This window comes from Rhodnius prolixus, unplaced genomic scaffold (genome assembly GCF_049639745.1).
Source record: "Rhodnius prolixus isolate KJV_2025 unplaced genomic scaffold, Rpr scaffold_36, whole genome shotgun sequence".
Classification (NCBI taxonomy): Eukaryota; Metazoa; Arthropoda; class Insecta; order Hemiptera; family Reduviidae; genus Rhodnius; species Rhodnius prolixus.
Genome location: NW_027411639.1, coordinates 441192 through 465259, shown reverse-complemented (window position 1 = coordinate 465259; position 24068 = coordinate 441192). Strand labels below are relative to the sequence as shown.

The window sequence follows — 24068 nt, the reverse complement described above, 5'->3', positions numbered from 1 at the left end:
ATAACCTTCTTTTTACCTTTCAGTAGATTAACGGCGTTCTTGCGTCACATTCCCCTAGGTCAGGGGTCGGCAACCTATTTCAAGTAGAGAGCCATTTCTCCTTAAATAATTTTAATAAATCTTACCAAGAGCCGCAAGGATGATAGTGTAAATAAACTCTGCAGATCATTTGTATTCACAAATTATTATTTTATGATATTCAATAACATTTAAATGTTTTATATATTTATTTTCACATATTGCAAAGTAAATAAACAAATAAATAATAACTAAACCTGTGTTTGAATGAAAATGGCGGCAGACCTATACATTACGTACTGTATTTTAATATAATTCTATTCAATTTCAAACCTATCACATTTAAAATTCATTTTTGGAAAAATATCTTTACTTTAATAAATGAAATTTTCATTTGTTTCAATAAAATTGAAATATACAATTTATTTTGGACAGGCTGAAGAGCCACAAAATTTGGATAAAAGAGCCGCATGCGGCTCGCGAGCCGCGGGTTGCCGACCCCTGCCCTAGGTCCCTAGGCGGAATTAACGAAGTCCCACATTTAAATTAGATTAGATTAGAATTTAATGGAATGGAACCTAATCTTCAGAAGCAACTGGATCATGTTTTAAATAGTAGTTAAGCTGTATATAATATCAAAAACAAAATACGCCAAAATCTACTTATTAAAATTGTACCCCAAGGATTTTATTACATTATTTCGCAACAAATAATAAATTTCACCAAATAAATTTTGAGACCGGGTTAATTAAAAGTTTGATGTACATTCGTATTTAACGAATAATTGGCGCTGGATTCACTTAAACTCATAAATGAATGGATGTTTCACAGTTTAATTAAGTGTGTTTCAGTTTACATTTAAATTGTTCTCTTCTGATGAATTAGATTTTAGTAAGCTTGAATCCATTGGCAAGCTTTTATTGAAAACTAATCCAGTTTCACTCATTTACTGAAGTTTGTACTTGGGAAACAAAAGGGTCAAGGGACACGTACTATTTTGACAAGTTGGCCCTTTACCTAAATATTTAGTAACCAAATTTTAAACTACGCCTAATTATAAATGTACCGAACTTTAAAAATATCGTGCTATTAAAACAAAATAGCATAATTAATGCAAGCACTTCATCAAAGAATTGTTTAAAAGGTACTTTTAGTAAAACCAAATTCGCCTAAGGAAAGTTTTAAGTAAAAGTTTAATACCTTAGCATCTTTTAATCAATTCTTGCATAAAGCATCTGAAGCTACAATAGTACTAAAACATAAACTATTTTTTGAGCTACATAATGTACACAAAAGAGTCATTGAATATGGTACAGTTATTATCATTGCGCTAGCTGCAGATTTTTCCTTCCTTTTTCCCTGCATCCTTATCCTACACCTTAACCTTTCTTGTTATCCCAACTTGTTAGGAAGGTTACAATGTTTTGTACATTGTTACTTCGTATATACATATACAGGGTGTCCCAAGCTATATGGATAACGACTTTTTCTCGGAAACTAAGATAGCTAGAAAAAAACTAAAAAATACGTGTCCCCTTAGTTTTTTGTTAGGAATCCAAATTTAATTTGTAAATTTTTTTCGGTGCTTCCAGAAGCGAGATACAGGCACCAACTTCATTTTTTCAAATGGGAAGGTGCGGTTTTTATTTCAGAAATAGATTCCTCTATTTTTTTTAGAGAAATTTACTTGAACGGTTTTTTTCTGTGAGCGATATTTTAGAAGTTATGAATGAAAACATGATTCTTATAAGAAATTTCAAAATGATAATATTATAACGGTTTTTTGATTGAATAAGAAGAAAAGTACTATTTTATTATAAATTTTACTCCTCATTAATATTACAGTTCATGCTCGAAATGGCCTCCACCATTAGAGATGCTAGACATGCACTTTCCTGCCAATTGTCCCTTACTGCCAAAGAAATAAATTCGGCTTTAACCGAGTTACAGGCATCTATTATTCTCTGCTTTAGTTCATCTACAGATGCAATTCCGGCTTGATTCTGATACACCTAGATTTAGAAATGCTTTTACATAAGCAGTAATAAGGAAAGAAAGAAAAAAGTTATGAATAATCACCTTGTTTCTCAGGTATCCGCAAAGGAAATAGTCCATAGGTGTCAAATCCGGCGAACGAGGTGGCCACTGAATCGCCCCCTGTCAATATAACACGCCCTTCCATATATCTCTTTACATGCCTGATGGTATTATATCGACACGATGATAGTCCCATGTTTTAGCCAATATAGCCAATTGGGAATGTATAACGAAAGAAGAATAAATATTATAAAGACAACAGATATGTATGGGATACAGAAGATATATACATACGTATGTAGACTGAGTTCAGAGAGTTTACAGTACATTCTGGGTTATTCTCCACTCTACACAGGATTGAGAAACATACGAGGGTCGTTTGAAAAGTCCGTGCAAAAATAAAAACTACTTAATTTTTTGGGGTAAACCTTTTTTATTTTTCAACATAGTCTCCTTTTAGGCTTATACACTTCGTCCAACGCTGCTCTAGTTTGTTGATCCCTTCCGAATAATAGGATTTGTCCAAGTCTGAAAAATAGCCATTCGTTTCTGCAATCACCTCCTTGTTTGAATAAAATCTTTTTCCCGCCAGCCATTTCTTCATATTGGGGAACAAATAGTAGTCCGAGGGAGCCAAGTCTGGAGAATAGGGGGGATGTGAAACGAGTTGGAACCCTATTTCCATTAATTTTGCGACCACAACTGCTGAGGTGTGAGCTGGTGCGTTGTCGTGATGGAAAAGGACTTTTTTGTGGGCCAATCGTGGGCGTTTTTCTTGCAGCTCGGTTTTCAAACGGTCCAATAACGATGAATAATATGCACCTGTAATAGTTTTACCCTTTTCCAGATAGTCGATGAGGATTATTCCTTGCGAATCCCAAAAGACAGTCGCCATAATTTTTTGCGGCCGAAGGAACGGTCTTCGCCTTTTTTGGCGCAGATTCCCCCTTGGTAACCCATTGTTTAGATTGTTCTTTGGTCTCAGGAGTGTAGTGATGTATCCATGTTTCACAGTGACGAAACGACGCTTAAAGTCCTGCGGATTCTTCTGGAACAGCTGCAAACCGTCCTTGCAACACTTCACACGATTTCGTTTTTGGTCAAGCGTGAGCAATCGCGGCACCCATCTTGCGGATAGCTTTGTCATGTCCAAATGTTGATGCAAAATATTATGTACCCGTTCATTCGAGTACTAGCAATCTCACGCACCTTCACTCTTCTGTCATCCATCACCATATCATGGATTTTATCAATGATTTCTGGAGTAGTAACCTGAACAGGGCGTCCAGAACGTTCAGCGTCACTTGTGCCCATATGGCCACTCCGAAAATTTTGAAACTACTTATAAACTGTTCTAATCGAAGGTGCAGAGTCACCATAATGTTTACCAAGCTTCTCTTTAGTCTCCTGAGGCGTTTTGCCTTTCATAAAGTAGTGTTTAATCAACACACGAAATTCTTTTTCGTCCATTTTTTGAAAATCACTCGACTTCCTCGATTCAAACGAATGCCAAACACAAAGAAATAGACCGATCTGGCTGAAACTTGGTGTGTGTTCTTCCAAGAGATGCTACTAACTAAACATAACCTCGATACGCGCCAGTGGTGCTATCTCTCTGACTTGGCACGGACTTTTCAAACGACCCTCGTATAAAGAAATATATAGTGGAATGATTAGAGAAAGAAAATAATACCAAGGTATGTTTCTAAGCAAAATGGAAAAGAAGCCATCTTCGAGACCATATTTCTTATTAAAAGTTTCTAGTGTTCATGAGGAATTCCAAAGGAATGATTGGAAGGAGAAGAAATGATAAAACGGTGGAAAGTTTTGATGAGGATTGTATCAATAGAAATGGCTCCAGATTTCTAAGTTTACGTGAGCAGTTTGATCTGAGGATAGAGGTTTTTTAAACACAAAGATATCCACAAGTTTACTTGGCACCAACCTACAAAAGGACTCTGATAAATAATTGATTATATCATAATGAGTCAAACTGATAAATTTAAATTAGAAGATGTTTAGGATTATGATAAGAGCCGAGTGTTGAACCGACCATTTTATTTTGAAATGGATTTAAATCCCACAATCTTAAAAATCCTAAACCATCCTTAGTTAATATTGCTTCAAATGAAACTGCAAAGTATTCTGTCGAAAGCACCAAGATTCAGTGAAGACTCTAATTTTAGGCTAAAAGAGAAATAAAAAGAATGATTACGACAATAACGATATAAACATATACACAAAGTTAGTAAAAATGCATTCTTGCTGCGGCTACGGAGGCTGTTAGGATCGTGACCAAAAACAAATAGAAGGGTAATAAATATGGTGTAATTAAGTTGTAGACCCTTCAAAGCAAAATAAAAATAAACGCTTATATCATATTTGGTTAAACAGACAAAACGAAGCGATTTTAAAAGCTAAATAATAAGTTTTTAAAAATAGACTTAAAATTTCGTAAGCGAACAGTTTTTAAACCTATAAATTTTTATGGCGTGCAATCGCTTGCCTTGGTATACATTGCTGACAATAGTTAGTATACCTAAAAAGCAACGAATACAGAAATTTTATTTTTCTAAAAAGCAGTAAAAGTTATGGATAAAAGGGATCTTTTAATACCTATTGTGCATTTATCAGGAAATAAATGTTAGTTGATAAAGCTTTGTGTTTTATTGAAATCTAGTTGTTACAACAACAAATCTAGTTTCGTATTTATGTAGATTGTATCTCCATCACTGTATTTCTAACAATTTATTATGCAAATGTGCTGGCCCTTGGCAACTATCCACCATTTCAATTTGTCCAATCAATAGTTTTTAAAGAACCCTTCTTTATTTCTCTCTCAATCTAACCAACTTTTCCTTCCTTTAATAATCAGTTTGGTTTTAGTGAAATTTATAGAATAAGTTTTACAATGAAAATTTAATGGTTGTCATTTAAGAAAAATGGTAAATACGTACTCACGTTGTTATTAATCATTCTTTAGAAAGAGAAATCGTAATTACACAACTTTTACATTAAATTAAAGACATAATCCTACCTTTGACTTGGAAAGTTGATGTTCAATCTTTTGTAAATAGTTTTAACTGAAAGTGAACATACTATAGGAACGAATTCTAACAAAAGTGCAGAAGAACTGCAATAAGATAAAGTTTAGTAAGTGTTTCAGAACAAATCTATTACTAATTATTATTTGTGCATATTATATTAGCTGTCTGCTATTTGTAAAGTGAACACAACATTTTATTAAATTAATAATTCTAAAGAGACAAGAGTATTTATAAGCAGGTAGTAAATTAATATCGCAGAAGATAGAAATACCTGTTATCAAGAAGAGAACTAACACGATTACGAACAAGATGTATAAGTGTAGTTCTAAGTGGAAGATCTTTTCACATAGTCTCTAGAGTGCTTTCAACAAGGCGATTTCCCCAGGGAATAACTGCGGATAGAAAACAATTACCTCCAAAGAAAATAACCATCGTGAGTCTATCTAGAAAGAAATTACGGCGTACTGGTCGTCTTAGAGTGTGGGGTTCCTGCCAATCTTTTACTAACTTAACTTCGTCCACCTTTTACAGAAAAGAAATATATATTATTCTATTTACTATAAGCTTTGATAATATTGCGGTAAAATTTTTACTTTATTTTGTTTTAATAAATATTTATTGAGATATTTACAATTGTACAAATGTGCATCTAGTAAGAGGTGTGGCTATTAAATAACGAGACTATTGCTGTTAAACATTTTATTTTAAATTTATACATATTTAGTTATTATCACCTTCATTATACACCACTCCCCTATCCCTACAACGCTCCATGCTAATTTACCATTGTTCGAAACAGTGCTGGAAGTCTTTTTCTGTGAGCTCCTGCATGACGCGTACCGTTTTTTCTTTCACAGCTTCAACGGACTGAAATCGTGTTCCTTTTAATGCAGATTTGATATTGGGGAACAGATAAAAGTCACATGGGGCCAGGTCAGGCGAATAAGGCGGATGGCCTAAAACTGGGATGTTGTACTTGGCTTAGAAACGTCTTGACAGACAATGCAGTGTGAGCCGGCGCGATGTCTTTGATGGAGAACCCATGACTTGTTCTTCCACAAATCGGGTCGTTTTTTTCCTTACTCTTTCACGGAGTTGAGCAAGCACCTCATGGTAGTAATGTTGATTAATTATAATCGATATTTTCATCCGTTTCGGACGTGGAAGGGCGACCCGGGTGGTCATCTTGGAAACGCTTGAACCACTCGAAAACTCGCGCACGTGATTAAAATTCATCACCATAAACTTCTTTTCATAAAAGATAAGTTTCAGTAGCGGTTTTAGCAAGTATTATGTGAAATTTCATGACAATTTGTTGCCCTACTACATGTGTAGTATCATGTTTTCGGTAAAACGAAACTAACACCTCTTACCCAAACGACGGTTCCGGTCAGAAAGATTTTTCTACAAACACGTGAGACGCTGCAATCGAAAGAGAAGGCTTTACGCTGCACAGCTGTCGGTCGTTAGGATTTGGCGCATGCATAGTTCTTCTGTAGTAGCATCAGTCTCGTTATTTAATAGCCACACCTCGTAAGTGTAATAAGTGCAAAAGATGAAAATAAAAGTGTACAATAGCAGCTACTAACAACCTTCCGAGATATTTATTAATGATTTACGCAGACGATAGTGAATGAAATGAAGGTATTTACAAGAAAAGTTCTGGGAGATGGCGACTAATTGGTAGGCTATCAACGCTTAAGAGTTCAACTATAAAAGAAGGGGAAAGTAATTTTTCCACACTTCATGATATTTGCAACAAAATTTAGAGTTCACTTTTATTCCACTAGTAAATCTGTTGGCATTGGTAAATCTACTTAATTTAGGAATGGAATAGAAAGAGAGTATCTGGATTAAAGGATTGAGATGGAAAAAGAGAAAGAATTATGAAAATTTTAATACCTGGATGATAATGAGGTCGCCGGATACAAGGGACATTCAGATCATTGTGGATGGTCTGATTGGAAACATGAATTGGAGCATTAGTGATTCTGCGAAGGATTTTGTTTTGGAATATTTGTAGCCGGTGTTAAAATCCCTACACTTCTATTCCGAAGACCATTAAGTTTTAAGCGTAGTATTGTAGGTAAGAACTTTGTAGTATAGAGTAAGATGGGCAGATTTCAATTTCTATTAAATACTTACGACCTTCAATGTTTCATTAGCAAGCATTACTAGACATAAACCGAAACTGCAATTTAGAAGGAGACCAATTACTGCCAAAATGTTTCAGATTTTACATGAAAATTAGAAAACGTAACTAAAAATGTTAGGACTTCTTGTGAGTGCCCAGTAGGCAACTGTAAATAAAGATGTCTTTAGGAAAAAGTAATAAAAACTTAAAAAAATCTTCGAATTTAAACTTTCGATCAACCGAATTCTGCAAATTATTTACATAGTTATTGTTTTCAACGTAACCGTTTTTTTGAGAGTTTTTGACGATCAAAAAGTTGACGATGGTTCTTCATGCTGTACTTTTACATCTGCCCTAACTTCAGTATTTTGTAATACCAGATAATTTTAACAATTACTTATAAAATTAGAAAAATGTTCACTATGTCACTAAAAACTATATGATCTTCAGGAACCAATGACCTCCTCTTTCCACTCTTTACTGGACCTCTTTTTTTTGGGGGCGTTTATTTTTGCTACAATAAACGCGTTGGCGCTATAAGTAACAGTGATAACAGAACTATGACAGAGGTTTACAAGTGGAGAAGTTACCCAGTGGTAACACTCCAAAATATTAGGCTATTAGTCGCTCTCTTCACTTGAGAGGAGATCACGAGGCCACTGTCTCTTAAGACTTCTTGTCTGGGTTGTCAGGAAGAGTTCTTGAAGAAAGATTTTGAGCTAGAGGATTTATATGAGATTGCAGGTTGAAGTGGAGTTTTTTGTATCTTGTTTTAGCAACTTGTGTGACAAAAGGATTGTTAAGGTCAGTGTGTATAGTCAGGTTGGAGACATAAAATGGAGCGTTTACAATAGTTCGAAGTATTTTAGATTGTAGAGATTGAATCCTTTGGAGATTGGAGCGTTTGGTTGAACGCCACAGCTCTCTCTATTCCATACGCCCAGATGGGTTTTAAAATAGAAGTATAAATTAGTCTTTTGTTGTCCAGAGAGAGTTTTGATCTGTCGTCCAAGAGTCTTTTAAGTAGTCGATAGCGTCTGTTCAGTTCTGTTCTTTTAAGTCTAGTGCGGGGGTTTCAAGAAAGTCTTCGGTCTAAGTAAAGCCGAAGGTAGCGGACAACGTTCTCTACTGGTAAAGGTGTTAGGTTATAGATGACTGGAGGAAGAGTAATGCGCCGAAGAGTGAAGGTGATATTTTGAGACTTGCGTTTCATTAAGTAGAATAGCCCATCTCTTGAACCACTGTTCTAATGATTACTGAACCTCAAAATACAAGTTCTGCAGAGGTAAGAAAAACAGAATAAACTAGCAGTAATTATAACAGAACGTGCTGGCCTCCAGTCACAGCGGCTAGAAGGTTATTACGGCCATAGACTGATCATAGAATAACGGCAGCCAGAAAACCTAGCAGCCATTTAGGAACAAATAGCTTAAGTTTTAAACATGTTTGGCGAGCATGTATTGTGCGATATTTAGAAATTTTATGCACGTACCGAAGGAGGAGGAGCAGAGATGGTGGAGGATGCCGACAAAGAGCAACCTCCGTCGCATACTTTCTTGAAGAGGGTGAGTTTACTACACAGCCATACAAACAAATCCTGCATAAAAGTGGTTTAAAGTTTGTACGATATTATTAGTAAGGCGGTAAAATAGAGATTGGAGGGCGAACCAGTTGGCCGGAGGCTAACTGGGGGCAGATCGAGGCGATTAGTATTCACAAGTGTGGCTCTCACAGGACCGCCTCCGAACTTCTACAGTACAACAACTCGCCACCCCCGCAGATTGTCTGCCCCTGAAATGCGGCCAACACGCTATCATTATTAAATTTGTCCTCTTCTTCCACATTTTAACGCTAATATTTCTCAATTAACTCAATTAAATAATGGTTTAAATTTGTATTAGCATTTATTTAACAGAAACCTAAACTCTTGTGACTTTTCTCGGCTATTAATTAGAGGAATATTAGAAGAATCGTTAAAATCCGATGAGCCAATGGTTAAATTGGTTTAATGTGCCAATAAATTCTCTTAGTGATGTTTTATGGCATTAACATTTACTCGTAAAGAATGCCTACGTTTCTTTTGACAAAATATACACCAACTTCAAACATTTACTCTCGTTTAAAATATTTTTCAAGAAAAATGCAAATTCCTGGTTCTGCTAAACCAGGAATGGCGAACCTTTTTGAGACGTGGGTCAAATTTTGTTCATTTTTTTTTAACACAAGAGTTAATTTTTTTTTTTTTATCTTTTATTGTAACTTACCACTGCAACGGTTGTTGCAACAAGCAAATATGGTAAAAGAGAAAAGAAATAACAGGAAATCATGATTGGAGAAGGCACCCAGTGGTGTCACTCCAGTAACGTGCTTTGCTATGCTGCTCTCACGATAAGAGTAGATCACGAGGCCATCTTCTCTTCAATCTCCTTAGAGGATTACCTGGTAATGTGGTGGAAGATAGGTGTTCTATGAGAAGGTTAGGATGAGCTGCTGTAGAGGAATGAAATTTGAAAAACGAGTGTTAGCAAGATCTGTAATGAAAGGAATTTTGAGGTCATTATGGATAGTGAGGTTAGATACATAGAACGGAGCGTTAAGAAGTTTTCCAAGTATTTTTGACTGTAATGCCTGGAGGCGTAGTGAGTTGAAACGCTTAGTCGATCCCCATACTTCGATGCCGTATGACCAAATGGGTCGCAGTAACAGTAGATACAAGAGTCTTTTGTTTATGTAGGTTAAGTTTCGATCGTTTGTCAAGTAATCTGGCGAGAAGTTTGTAGCGCTGGTTAGTTTCTTGTTTTTTCAGTCTAGTATGGGGATCCCATGTCAACCGTTTGTCTAAGTGCAGTCCAAGGTAGGCGTACTTTGTCCACAGTTGGTGCAGGAGTTTGGTTCAAGATGACAGGAGGTAGGATTTTCCGTCTGAGAGTAAATACTATAAACTTTGACTTCGTAACGTTGGTTTTGATTCTCCATTTGAAAAGCCAGTCCTGTAAGATCGATATTTCAGAGTCAACTGTGGAGCAGCAGACTCTGATATCCGTCTAGCTCGAGCTGGTGTTCCTCAGGGCAGTGTCCTAGGTCCTATTCTTTATTCCTTGTATACAGCAGACATACCTCAACATCCACCTTTGCTGACGATACTGCTATCTTATCTCCACATTCCGATCCTCTTATCGCTACACGAACTCTACAAACACACATCAACCACTTACAAGAGTTAAATTTAAAAATTTTAAACTGAATATTTTCAAAACTAAACATCTTTAAAAATTCAGTTGGCCTAACGGGTAAAACGGGACGAAACAAGTGCTATGGAAGTCTCTTTTTACAAACATAACTGAACAAAACCTTACAAAAGTGTGTTTTATCTGAAGAAAAATCTAAATATGGTTATTTGCTTTGGGTTGTCTATTTTTTTTTAAAAAACAAAATAATGAGTAAAATTATACATTTTAATTGATATTTTTGTAAACACTTTTGCTTTATTTCAAATATACTACAAAAGCATTCGTCGTCGTTTGCGTTTTAGAACTGTAATGATCAAACTAAAGGTTATAGATAGCATTTAAATTGCTTTTGTGTCAATGTGTGATTGAAAAAAAATACAGATAGAATATAAATTATCCACACAATTAGAAAATCTAATCAACCCGCGTAAACAAACATGTGGTTGCCTAGCAATTGTGTGGGTCAGTGAAAAAGCTTGCGCGGGTCATAGGTTCGCCATCACTGAGCTAAACTTTTATAAAGAGCCAACGCGAAAGGGTGAATGTTTTTCTTCAAATTTTACTCTATTTTCTCTAAAACATCACGCAGTTTTCTTGTAAGTTGGGGGTAAGTAATAACCATCATATAAAACTAACACTTATTTGTAACTTTTCTCCTTGAAAATTGATTTGAAGATGATTTTAGGAAAAGTAGACTGTTAAAACTTATAATTAAATCATTTTTCAACCGTCAGAATTTTTAGTCCTACACAATTGTTAGTATAAATCCATACTTTAACATGAAATTTCGAGATTTATGAGAAAAATCATAACCAAAAGTGCTTTTTGCTCGAAAATTATGGAAGCTTTTCGTAATATTTACTTAGCAAAAGTTCGAAAAAGTGGTTTAAACCAATTAGCGTGCTTGTTATGAATGAATGTTTCCACCATAACTCAAAAATCGCGAAAAATTCTATATTTAAATTTGATATTTAGCTTAGGATTCACAATAAGGTCGTGATCAAAATTAGTCAACCGAGATTATTTACTTTTCAGATACTTATTTTTCAGTTTAAGTTAAACAACTTATTGATAATTCTTTTATTTGAAACGTTCTCCCATGAAAAGTCGTTTAAGGACACCTCTGGGAGAAAGGGTGCGGTCAGACTTAACTCTAAAGCGATGATACTGTTCATTGTATTGGCTAATCTCCTGTGGTACAATTAACAATGAAGAAATGATGGTAATGAAAACACATTAATAACAATTATAACAGTTGAAGAAATAGGACTACTTAAGGCAATGACAGATGAGCTGAGTATAGGTAATTCTATAAATTTTAAATTACGTCTTTCTACTACAATACTTCCATAAGGTCGTTAAACCGCCCAATAAAACTAACAACCTAAAAGTATTATCGCACACATGTCGTGCTAGACCTTTTAGAAATAAGTTGACTGCAAAAAAAAAAAAAAAAAAAATGGAATTGTTATAACTTAAATAATAAACAAACATTAAACATAAATATTGTAATTTCAATGTAAATGCTTGACTAAAGAAAATCTTTCTAAGAGTGTGTAATGTAAACAAAATACGGGAAGTTGTCTTCCTCTTTGGGACACATGATAGACATTTCAGGAGCTTAATTTAGTGATAGAACAAACCTAATAATGGAGTTGGTGTTTGAAAATGTAACAGAACAGGAGGAAAGAAGCTAATCCTGTTACTGTACATGCGCATCAGTAATAAACAAGGTTAGTGGAGCCATTTTTTAATGAAAGGTTAACAAATTTTGTGGTCACTTGTCATGAACTCCAGTAGGAAACAAAGGAGAAAAAGTATTCAATAGAGACAAAAACAAATGAGAATACATATTGTATCGAAGTTGACCTGGGCAGAGAAGAAGGGCCTAGATTGTTCTAGGGGTTGAGCGACCAAAGTCGGTAACAGCCACCACTGTGTGAACAAAAGGGCGGTCTCTACCTGAGGAGAAAAGAAAGGCCTAGATTGTTCTAAGGGTTAAGCGACCAAAGCCGGTAACAGGCCACCACTGTGCAGACAAAAGGGTCGGTCTCTACCTGAACTAGAAAGGAAAGGGCTAGATTGTTCAAGGAGTTTAGTGACCGTAGCCTGTAATGGTCCACCGCTGTGTAAAAGCCAGCTAAGAGAAAGGCCTCAGTTGGGGTGGTAGCATATGTGTTTTCCCAGCCAGTGATTGACAGGTGAGAGTGAGACAGACGGAGTTGGAGAGAGACAGAGAATTGGAGGAGGCGGCCCTAGTTGTGAATGTGGCAGTATGTTTTCTCCAGCCAATGAACGTCAGGAGGGCGTGGAAACTTATGCTCAGAGAGTTGGAGGAGGGCAGTCCCAGTTGGAGGGAGGCACGCAGTTAAAAGGAGGCAGACACAGCTGGAGGAGTCAGTTCTTAATGAGTTGTTAGTCAGTTTCAATCAAGTTCTTAACGAGTTAATAGAGTTTTACAGTTGTTAATCAGTTTTAATCAGTTAGTTTTGAGTGAGTCTTGGAGAGACACTTTGGAAGTGACAGTTTTTGAGAGAGTCAGTGTTGCGGAGTGCTTCAAAGTTAGCTAGTCAGGCGGTTAGTCAGTTAGTGAGTAGAGCTTTGTTTGTGTAGCAGAGACTAGTGCAATTCGGTGCAGTGCGGATTAGTGGTCAGTCGGGGAACAGTTTTGTGGCGTTACGTAGTGAGTAAGTAACAGTAAACTGTTGTAAATGGTGACTGTAATGAATAGCGTTAGTTGCTAGTAAATGTTAATGTGAGTAAAGGTAATGTGTTAATAAATCAGGTTATTACTTACAAATTTAGCGAGTTTTATTATTTAATCAAACCCACATAATATTTAATAACTAGTGGAAGGCATTAGTTGTGTAAGTAAAGTTTTTTTCTTAGTAAAAGGACAAGAAAAACTTTACAATATTTTACATATCTTCATAGAAATGAAATCCTGATCTCCAAAATCTATCTTAATACCTTCGGAAAAGCAAAACAAGCGTTAGCATTAAGTATAAGCAGTTCTTCAGCAAAGTATACACCTGTTGCTTCAATATTCCAGTCTTTTACTACAAATTTTTTGTTCCTCTAGGAGGAAAAGAAAGATGTTTTCTTTCATAGTCAGTCAAAACAAAATTAAAAGATATTTGACTATGTATTTTCATGTTTCAACATGACCAAACATTGTTAAATTTTATTACTAGAGACGACCGTATAAAAGGTAATATGAATTCAGATTGATTTTTGCTTTTTGGAATTTTCTCTTCGACTGTTTATTTTAAGGTGAATTTAATTGAAAACAGTAATTAATAATTTTTATCTTAAAATTTGAAAAGAGAAGGATTTTTTTTGGACTTTATATTTCTTGTATTCAGTTAAGTAAATATGTTGAATTAAAAGATGGGTTGAAAATGAATGAAGATGAGCACAAAGTAGACTGAAATGTTTCAAATTTAAAAAAATTAAAAAGAATTGTGTGACTGTAAAGTTTATTCAACTGCTGATATCCAGCCAAATCTTCTAACATTACTGTTTAAGAAATTTAGAAAAGGAAATAAACTGCGTTTAAAATAATTTGATGTTCATTTTCTGCCATTTTTTATTGTAAAATAGGTATACATTAGTGAGGAGAGTTTAAACAAACAAATAAAACCTAATAATTCACAGTCATTAAAACTGTCCGGTAGGACAGTTTTATAAAGGTTGATCGTCAAAAACTGCACGAAAAAGCGTAACGTTGAAAAACACCCAACTTTGACAATTTTTTTCTCTTTTTCTATAAAAGATAAAATTACCAAATTTTCTTTAAAATATAGGGCAAATCCTCCTTTATAACATTTTTTTTATTTTTCATTAGAATTTTACTACTGCAATTCCAGTAACGTGCATTGCTACACTGCTCTCACGATGAGAGATCACGAGGGCCATCTTCTCTTCAATCTCCTTAAAGGATTACCTGGTAATGTGGAGGAAGATAGGTGTTCTATTAGAGTTTTTGTTTTTTTAGTCTAGTATGGGGATTCCATGTCAACCGTTTGTCTAGGTGGAGTCCAAGGTAGCGTACTTTGACCACAGTTGGTATAGGAGTTTGGTTTAAGATGATGGGAGGTAGGATTTTCCGTCTGAGAGTAAATACTATAAATTTTGATTTCGTAATGTTAGTTTTGGTTCTCCATTTGATAAGCCAGTCCTGTAAGTGGTTGATGTGTGTTTGGAGGGTCGGAATGAGGAGATAAGATTGCAGTATCGTCAGCAAAGGTGGAAAGAATGGTGTTTGGATGTTGACGTATATCTGCTGTATATAAGGAGTAAAGAAGAGGTCCTAGTAACACCAGCTTTAGCTAGACGGATATCAGAGTCTGCTGCTCCACAGTTGACTCTGAAATATCGATATTGTAGGTAGGATTTGAGGATGAGGTAGTATGTATTAAAATTAATTTTAAAATCAATTTTTTCTATTAATATCTCCAGGTTTATTATGAAAATTTTATTAGACTTAGTTTTTATTTGGGTGTAATAATTCTTTAGAATTACAGCAGGTTCTTGGGTTGCAGGTTCTACGAGGGTCGTTTGAAAAGTCCGTGCAAAGTCAGAGAGATAGCACCACTGGCCCGTATCGAGGTTATGTTTAGTTAGTAGCTTCTCTTGGAAGAACACACACCAAGTTTCAGCCAGATCGGTCTATTTCTTTGTGTTTGGCATTCGTTTGAATCGAGGAAGTCGAGTGATTTTCAAAAAATGGACGAAAAAGAATTTCGTATGTTGATTAAACACTACTTTATGAAAGGCAAAACGCCTCAGGAGACTAAAGAGAAGCTTGATAAACATTATGGTGACTCTGCACCTTCGATTACAACACTTTATAAGTGGTTTCAAAATTTTCGGAGTGGCCATATGGGCACAAGTGACGCTGAACGTTCTGGACGCCCTGTTGAGGTTACTACTCCAGAAATCATTGATAAAATCCATGATATGGTAATGGATGACAGAAGAGTGAAGGTGCGTGAGATTGCTAGTGCTGTGGGCATCCCGAATGAACGGGTACATAATATTTTGCATCAACATTTGGACATGACAAAGCTATCCGCAAGATGGGTGCCGCGATTGCTCACGCTTGACCAAAAACGAAATCGTGTGAAGTGTTGCAAGGACGGTTTGCAGGTGTTCCAGAAGAATCCGCAGGACTTTAAGCGTCGGTTTCGTCACTGTGCATGAAACATGGATACATCACTACACTCCTGCGGGGGAATCTGCGCCAAAAAAGGCGAAGACTGTTCCTTCGGCCGGAAAGATTATGGCGACTGTCTTTTGGGATTCGCAAGGAATAATCCTCATCGACTATCTGGAAAAGGGTAAAACTATTACAAGTGCATATTATTCATCGTTATTGGACCGTTTGAAAACCGAGCTGCAAGAAAAACGCCCACGATTGGCCCACAAAAAAGTCCTTTTCCATCACGACAACGCACCAGCTAACACCTCAGCAGTTGTGGTCGCAAAATTAATGGAAATAGGGTTCCAACTCGTTTCACATCCCCCCTATTCTCCAGACTTGGCTCCCTCGGACTACTATTTATTCCCTAATATGAAGAAATGGCTGGCGGGAAAAAGATTTTAGTCAAACGAGGAGGTGATTGCAGAAACGAATGGCTATTTTTCAGACTTGGACAAATCCTATTATTCGGAAGGGATCAACAAACTAGAGCAGCGTTGGACGAAGTGTATAAGCCTAAAAGGAGACTATGTTGAAAAATAAAAAAGGTTTACCCCAAAAATTAAGTAGTTTTTATTTTTGCACGGACTTTTCAAACGACCCTCGTATTTATAATGGCACTTGATGAGTACTCCTAGATCAGCTTGGGATTTAAGAAGCGCCTTTACAAGAAATGGATTTCATTTCTTGCGAAAACTAATTTTATAAGCACGAGACCATTACATTCTTTTTTACATTAAAAAAAAGATAGCAGAGCAGTTTCCTACTCTAACAAAAAAAGAATAAGATCTTTGCTAATGACTTAGGATTAGTCTAGAGAATCTAGCGAATTATTCTAATTATTCTAACTTGTATAAAAAACAAAATGAATTTGGTAAGGAAAAAAAAACCTGGACATCTTTAAAGAACATTAAGTGAGACTGGTACAACTTTATGTGCCAATTATTGGCACAAAAGCAAACTTAATAAAACTAAATGAATTAAAAGAAAGAAAAGTAATTAAATTGATAAAAGCATTAGTGAAGTTTTGGAAGTTAATAATTGACTTTAGTCAAGCCTAATACATTAAGTAAAGCCTTATAAGTTCTAAGTAGTATATTCATGATGAAAAGTAAAGCCAGCAGGAGAAGGAGCATGTTGTGAATTTCATGAATGATGTTGCGGAGAGTTTAGCCAAGTTTTGGGGTTGTACGAACTATCAATATGGGAAGTTGTGGCCACACCTGACCCCAATAGCTGCTTGAACTGCAGGCTGTATACTGTAGCCTCTAACTATACTGGGCAGAGCAGGCCGCAGTCAACTGACTGGGGCCCTAGGACCGACACATCTGTCTTCACTAGCCCAGTTTCCCCCAGGGTTACAGCCCCACTTTCTACAAATAATATCTTCAGCGCAATGGTTGGTGCCATTGTTTGGTGCGATTTTATACGGCAATAATGTCTTCTCTTTTTTTTTGCACTTTTACTATTTTTATTCACAGGTAAAATAGCTCTAAAGTGATTCTTGTTGGGCTCATACAGTTCTCACTTTAAACAAGTTCTCCATGATAACTTCTCACCGCTATACAATATCAAATATTTAAGAGAAACCCAGAGTGCGGCAACCTGTCGAATGCTAGAAAAGTTTAGGAGATTTTACAGGACTGTTTCTTCTCAAACAAGAAAGTTGAGTCACCTAAAATGTAATGAAGTTTTGGGCATAAGTCTGAATCCGAATTAATGGTCGATAAGGTCGATTTTTTAAGTCACAATATCATTCAATTCTTTCATTTTCCAATTAATTTAAGTAAAGATAAGTATGTGGGAAATTAATAACCAAATGTCATGCCGAAATTCCGATTTATTACAACAATAATAAAAAGCTAAATCTAAATCAGGGGAGTATACTTGGTCCCGTTCTCTACACAGTATACACATCAGACATACCTGTACAACCCTCTACACTACTCTGTACATATGCAGACGATACAGCCATACTAGCTACAAGTACACATCCTTCATCAGCTTCATACAAGTTACAGACACACTTACATAAAATAGAATCCTGGGCAAAGAAGTGGCGGATTAAAATGAACCCACAGAAATGCCAGCATGCCACGTTTATTCTCCGGCGGGGCTCCTGTTCACCTGTCCTCTTCCTTGTACAGATCTGGTGCGCTATCTTGGGCTCTACAAAGACAAAAGACTCACATGGAACCCACACACTAGACTTAAAAGACAAGCAATGAGGAAACGTGCGAAACTGCTTTACAGACTACTTGGACGACGCTCCAAATTACCCATTGAACTCAAACGCTTAATATACAACACTATTCTCAAACCTATGTGGACTAACAGACTAGAGCTGTGGGGTTCTGCCAAACCTACAAACATACGGACAGCACAAACTTTTCAGTCAAAACTCCTCCGACAGCTCCTTTCTACGTGACTAACCTTACTCTTCACGACGACCTCAAAATTCCCTTCATAGACCAACATGCCAGGACTTTTTTTTTTTTTGCGTTTATTGTGCTACAATCAGCGCGTTAGCGCTATAAGTAACAATGATAACAGTGAACATGTCGAAGTAAATGAGTGGAGAAGTTACCCGGTGGTAACACTCCAAAACATTATATGTTTAGTCACTCTCTTCACTTGAGAGGAGATCACGAGGCCACTGTCGTTTAAGACGTCTTGTCGGGTTGTCAGGAAGAGTTCTAGAAGAAAGATTTTGAGCTAGAGGATTTATATGAGATTGCAGGCTGAAGTGGAGTTTTCTGTATCTTGCTTTAGCAACTTGGGTGACAAAAGGAATGTTAAGGTCAGTGTCTATAGTCAGATTGGAGACATAAAATGGAGCGTGTACAATAGTTCGAAGTATTTTAGATTGTAGCGATTGAATCCTTTGGAGATTGGGGCGTTTGGTTGAACCCCACAGCTCTATTCCATACGCCCAGATGGGTTTTAAAATAGAAGTATAAATCAGTGTTTTGTTGTCCAGAGAGAGTTTTGATCTATCGTCTAAGAGTCTTTTAAGTAGTCGATAGCGTCTGTTTAGTTCTGTTCTTTTAAGTCTAGTGTGGGGGTTCCAAGAAAGTACCAGGACTAAATATCAAAAATTCCATACTGCTCTCTCTACTTGCTCAAATCCTTTTGTACAGTCTCTCGCCTCCTCTGACATCCCAAATACTCCTCGCCGACTGAATCGCCAGTGGCCCCGCGACTTCCTTACACTCTGAAGAACTAATCGTCATTATTCTCCTATCTCTCCTCTCTCCTACTCATATTCTCCTCTTCACATTCCCCAATCTCATATAGAGAGTGCTACCGCTGGGTAGCTTCTCTCTTCCTGCTCTTCCCGCACCAGTTCATCTTATTTACATCCCATTTACTTATTGTATATATTTAAAAAGATTTTAAATTACAAAATAAAAAAATCTTTTATCTGAATAAAAATCTAGGAGCTGCTTTGTTAACAGGTACTCTAATTCTAATACTGTTAACTGATTCTCTTCCTGTCGAAAATGTTTCTTAATGTTTAAAAGTAAACCGTGAACTTTAAAAGAAGTAAATAAGAATACTTTTGCCATTTTTTTCCCCCTAAGGTAATTATTAAACAAATAGAATGTCTGTTGGTAATATATTCTCACTTTTGACATATTGCAATAGAAGCGGCCGACTGATGGATAAAGCAAGTGACAAGTAAGTGAGCTGTAGTGACTGGATATAGCGGTTCACTTCGTCATACACTTCTTTAGCACCTCCTCCATTGGCTCTCCAGCAGCGTGATGGAGTACACCCTGTTCGTCTCAACCAACCCTACATAATACCCTACTTTACTATAGAATAAAATGGTAAAAATGAAGAAGAGTATTCAAGATTTATAGCCGCAATTATATTCTTTCTTAAATGTTCTGTCCTCACTATATTCTCTATCCTTAGAAAGCAATAAAGTGGATTGTAGTTGTAAAATAATTGTTTTATTCTTGAATAAAATTTATGTACCCTCAACTACCTCTTAAATGTAAGCACATAAGACAATTTAAATGTCAAAGAATGTATTTAGATAAAGAATGTATTTATCAGTTCTTACTTTAAAATAATGCTCTCCCTTCGCAGCAAGCGTAAACAATAATTTCAGGAGATGATCCCTGTTTTCGTCAAAAGCTTGTAATTTTTTTTTTTTTTTTTGAATAATCAGGTGCTTCTTGAGGTTGTAACTAAATACGCTATTCGTCATATTACTACGTCATAACTTATTGTTGTATTAATACTTTTTATCTACACCAAAAATCTTTTATTTAACTTAAATTTAAACTAAATTAAACTAACTGATTAACACCAAAGCAGTCGTTTAAAATTCATCATCAACATCATGGGCGCTACAACTCACTGCTGAGTCCTGGCCTCCTCAATCAGTCTCGTCCGTGCAGCCGTCCTCCAATTAGCTACCCGCAGAATGGCTCGACAATCTTCACTAACGCAGTCCTCCCATCGTAGCCAGGGCCTGCCTACACGCCTAACTCTATCAGGTCGCGCCAGCATCAACTTCTTAGGCAGTTCATCATTGTTCATTCTGGCCACGTGTCCTGCCCATCTAAGCCGACCCAACTTGATCCATTTAACAATATCTATCTTCTTTTAGAGGGTGGCTAACTCTGCGTTCGTCCGCCTTCTCCATTCGCCATCGTTGGAACGAACTGGTCCGTAGATGCGTCGGAGAATTTTGCGCTCGAACACTAACAATTTGTTCTCATCCGCTCTGGTGAGACACCTTGCTTCTGAGCAGTAGGTAAGGACGGGACGGATTATAGTTTTGTAGAGTAGGCATTTAGTCTTCCTGGAAGCAAAGCGGGTACCTAACTGCCGTTTTAGGCCGAAATAGCACTTATTTGCTGCTACGATCCTATTTGCTATTTCTGCAGAAATATGATATATAGAATTCACCTGGGATCCTAGATAAACGAAGCTATGAACTGTTTCAAACTAGTAATGGCCATGGAGATCGGAGTCTGTGGCCTTCTATTTGAATCCATAACTAAGTACTTTGTCTTGCCCTCGTTAATATTAAGACCCATAATTCGGGCAGAGCGTTTGAGAGCAAGAAATGCTTCTTCTACTGCTCGATAAGACCTTCCGATAATATCCACATCGTCGGCATACGCTAGAACTTGGACTGATTTATTAAACACAGTCGTTTAAAATTATATTTCTTTATTACTGAACTTTAATAGCAGGACTTTTTAATTATTATTGTTATTATTATTATTTCCAGCCGAGAATTTTGTTTTGAGCCCTTAAAACAAAAAAGCTTCGGATATAGAGCAGCAATAAAGGTTTTTTTTTTAAACAAATATTCCTTATAACATCAAATAGAGGATGATTTTTTTAATTGTACTTGAACTGTTAGAATAGAAGACACACTAATCTTAGATTACGAGGGTCGTTTGAAAAGTCCGTGCAAAAATAAAAACTACTTAATTTTTTGGGGTAAACCTTTTTTATTTTTCAACATAGTCTCCTTTTAGGCTTATACACTTCGTCCAACGCTGCTCTAGTTTGTTGATCCCTTCCGGATTTGTCAAAGTCTGAAAAATAGCCATTCGTTTCTGCAATCTCCTCCTCGTTTGAATAAAATCTTTTTCCCGCCAGCCATTTCTTCATATTGGGGAACAAATAGTAGTCCGAGGGAGCCAAGTCTGGAGAATAGGGGGTATGTGAAACGAATTGGAACCCTATTTCCATTAATTTTGCGACCACAACTGCTGAGGTGTGAGCTGGTGCGTTGTCGTGATGGAAAAGGACTTTTTTGTGGGCCAATCGTGGGCGTTTTTCTTGCAGCTCGGTTTTCAAACGGTCCAATAACGATGAATAATATGCACCTTAATAGTTTTACCCTTTTCCAGATAGTCGATGAGGATTATTCCTTGCGAATCCGAGAAAACAGTCGCCATAATCTTTCCTGCCGAAGGAACGGTCTTCGCCTTTTTTGGCGCAGATTCCCCCTTGGTAACCCATTGTTTAGATTGTTCTTTGGTCTCAGGAGTGTAGTGATGTATCCATGTTTCATCCACAGTGACGAAACGACGCTTAAAGTCCTGCGGATTTTTCTGGAACAGCTGCAAACCGTCCTTGCAACACTTCACACGATTTCGTTTTTGGTCAAGCGTGAGCAATCGCGGCACCCATCTTGCGGATAGCTTTGTCATGTCCAAATGTTGATGCAAAATATTATGTACCCGTTCATTCGAGATGCCCACAGCACTAGCAATCTCACGCACCTTCACTCTTCTGTCATCCATCACCATATCATGGATTTTATCAATGATTTCTGGAGTAATAACCTCAACAGGGCGTCCAGAACGTTCAGCGTCACTTGCGCCCATATGGCCACTCCGAAAATTTTGAAACCACTTATAAACTGTTCTAATCGAAGGTGCAGAGTCACCATAATGTTTATCAAGCTTCTCTTTAGTCTCCTGAGGCGTTTTGCCTTTCATAAAGTAGTGTTTAATCAACACACGAAATTCTTTTTCGTCCATTTTTTGAAAATCACTCTGCTTCCTCGATTCACACGAATGCCAAACACAAAGAAATAGACCGATCTGGCTGAAACTTGGTGTGTGTTCTTCCAAGAGATGCTATTGTACTAACTAAACATAACCTCGATACGCGCCAGTGGTGCTATCTCTCTGACTTTGCACGGACTTTTCAAACGACCCTCGTATAAAAATGTAAAAAAAATATAACAACTCTCAACAATCACAAGCCCTAAAGATGACTTAGTCCATAGGGAAAAAGCTTGGCAAAAAATTAGTGAAAAAGTATGACTGAATTTAGTAATATTCTTTCTTTTTCCTTCAGGACTTTTTAGTTCCCATTTAGTGTTGAGAAGAGGCAAAATAAACTGTATCAAATCATCTTTTATTTCTATTTTTCTCATTTAATATGACAATTTTAATTTTATTTGTCTGTTAATACGATCCCCAGAAATTTGTTTATAGTATCCCAGAATTTCTGAATAATATTATTACATGGGTAAACCTTCAGAATAAAAGGGAAAGGCAGGTCAAGAACAAGACTAGTTGATTAAAGTGTTGATTAATATTAATAAGTTATAAATTATCCTAACAAGTTATTTATTTAAATATATGCTTAAAGTCTTTTGATAAAACAAAATATTTGAACTATAGAAAATTGCCCGTTTAATATTTCCAAGGAATATTTTATAAACAGATCTCTTCCTTCAAATGACTTATTCCTGAGAACTATTCAAATTCAAATGGCCTTTATAATTCTAATAAATGAGCTAATATATTCCTTTTAGTTGATTCCTTACAGTAATATAATTTTTGAATATAATTAAATCTAATTTCACAGGAGTTTAAAATGTTAAAACCAACTTGATGAACACTTCATTTTAATAAATTATTTTATCATTATCTTTTACCCATTATCTTTTTTACCTTAAATTAGTTATTCTTTAAAAAAAATGATTCATGCTAAGGCCAATATCTGGCTTCAACAATTGTACTACTTAATGAACTGCTCAAAGAAGGGTTAATGTTGAATATTATCCAATATGGCCACTTTTTCCTATAAATGATAAAATTTCTAAATTTTTTTTGTGTAAATACAGAATATATCCTCGTTTATAATTTTTTTTGCAACGCTGCAGATTAAATAGATTACTAGAAAAAGGTTGCCAAAAATTGGCAAAAACGCTATCAATAAGAATATATAATTTTTCGTGACCGCAAATTGTTAAACTTAGGATGGAAGAATTGCGAGGAATCGGTCAAATAAAACAACTCGTCTTTTTGCCAACGTTTCGACAAATCTACAATCGACTCTCGATAATTCGAATTTTTCGATAATTCGAACTCTACAGCTGCTAACTTCGGTAAATCGAAAAAATGCAGTGTATTTTGATACGCTCGATAACTCGAAATCCTTTTCTTAACAGGGGAAGAGAAGGCTCTATAATTCGAACGAGGCCGCCTTCCCCTCTTTATAATTCGAATTTTCCCTAGTAATGTTTACTTCTCATATTCCGCTTATTGTTCATTTCCTGCGTAATGTTTCTCTCCTTCCAGCCCAGTTTAACTTTCCAGTTCTCTTTCTTAGTTTGTCACGATGGGAAGTACTCGTACGTCTCCCTTACTGTGTCCGACAAAAAGAAAAATTATCGCGGCCGTGAAAAATGGTTCGAAAAAAAAAGATATCGCCAAAATTTTCAATATTCCACCATCAACGCTTTCTACAATTCTAAGTCTCTTAACTAAGTCAAGCCACATTGAAACAAAAACTGTTCTTCATTTTTTTAATTAGGTACATATGTATATTATTATTTATTGAAATGTTAATACATATGTATTTTTTTTGTTCTTTTTTGTCGTTTTCATTATTTTTACTATTTT

General features: G+C 36.1%; 1 protein-coding gene across 8 annotated transcripts in view; it reads right to left on the bottom strand.

Annotated features, from left to right (window-relative positions):
- The window catches only part of LOC141462335 (suppressor of lurcher protein 1-like), a 418108-nt gene that overhangs the window by 248031 nt on the left and 146009 nt on the right, over nt 1-24068 (bottom strand). The gene's annotated exons all lie outside the window — the stretch shown is intronic.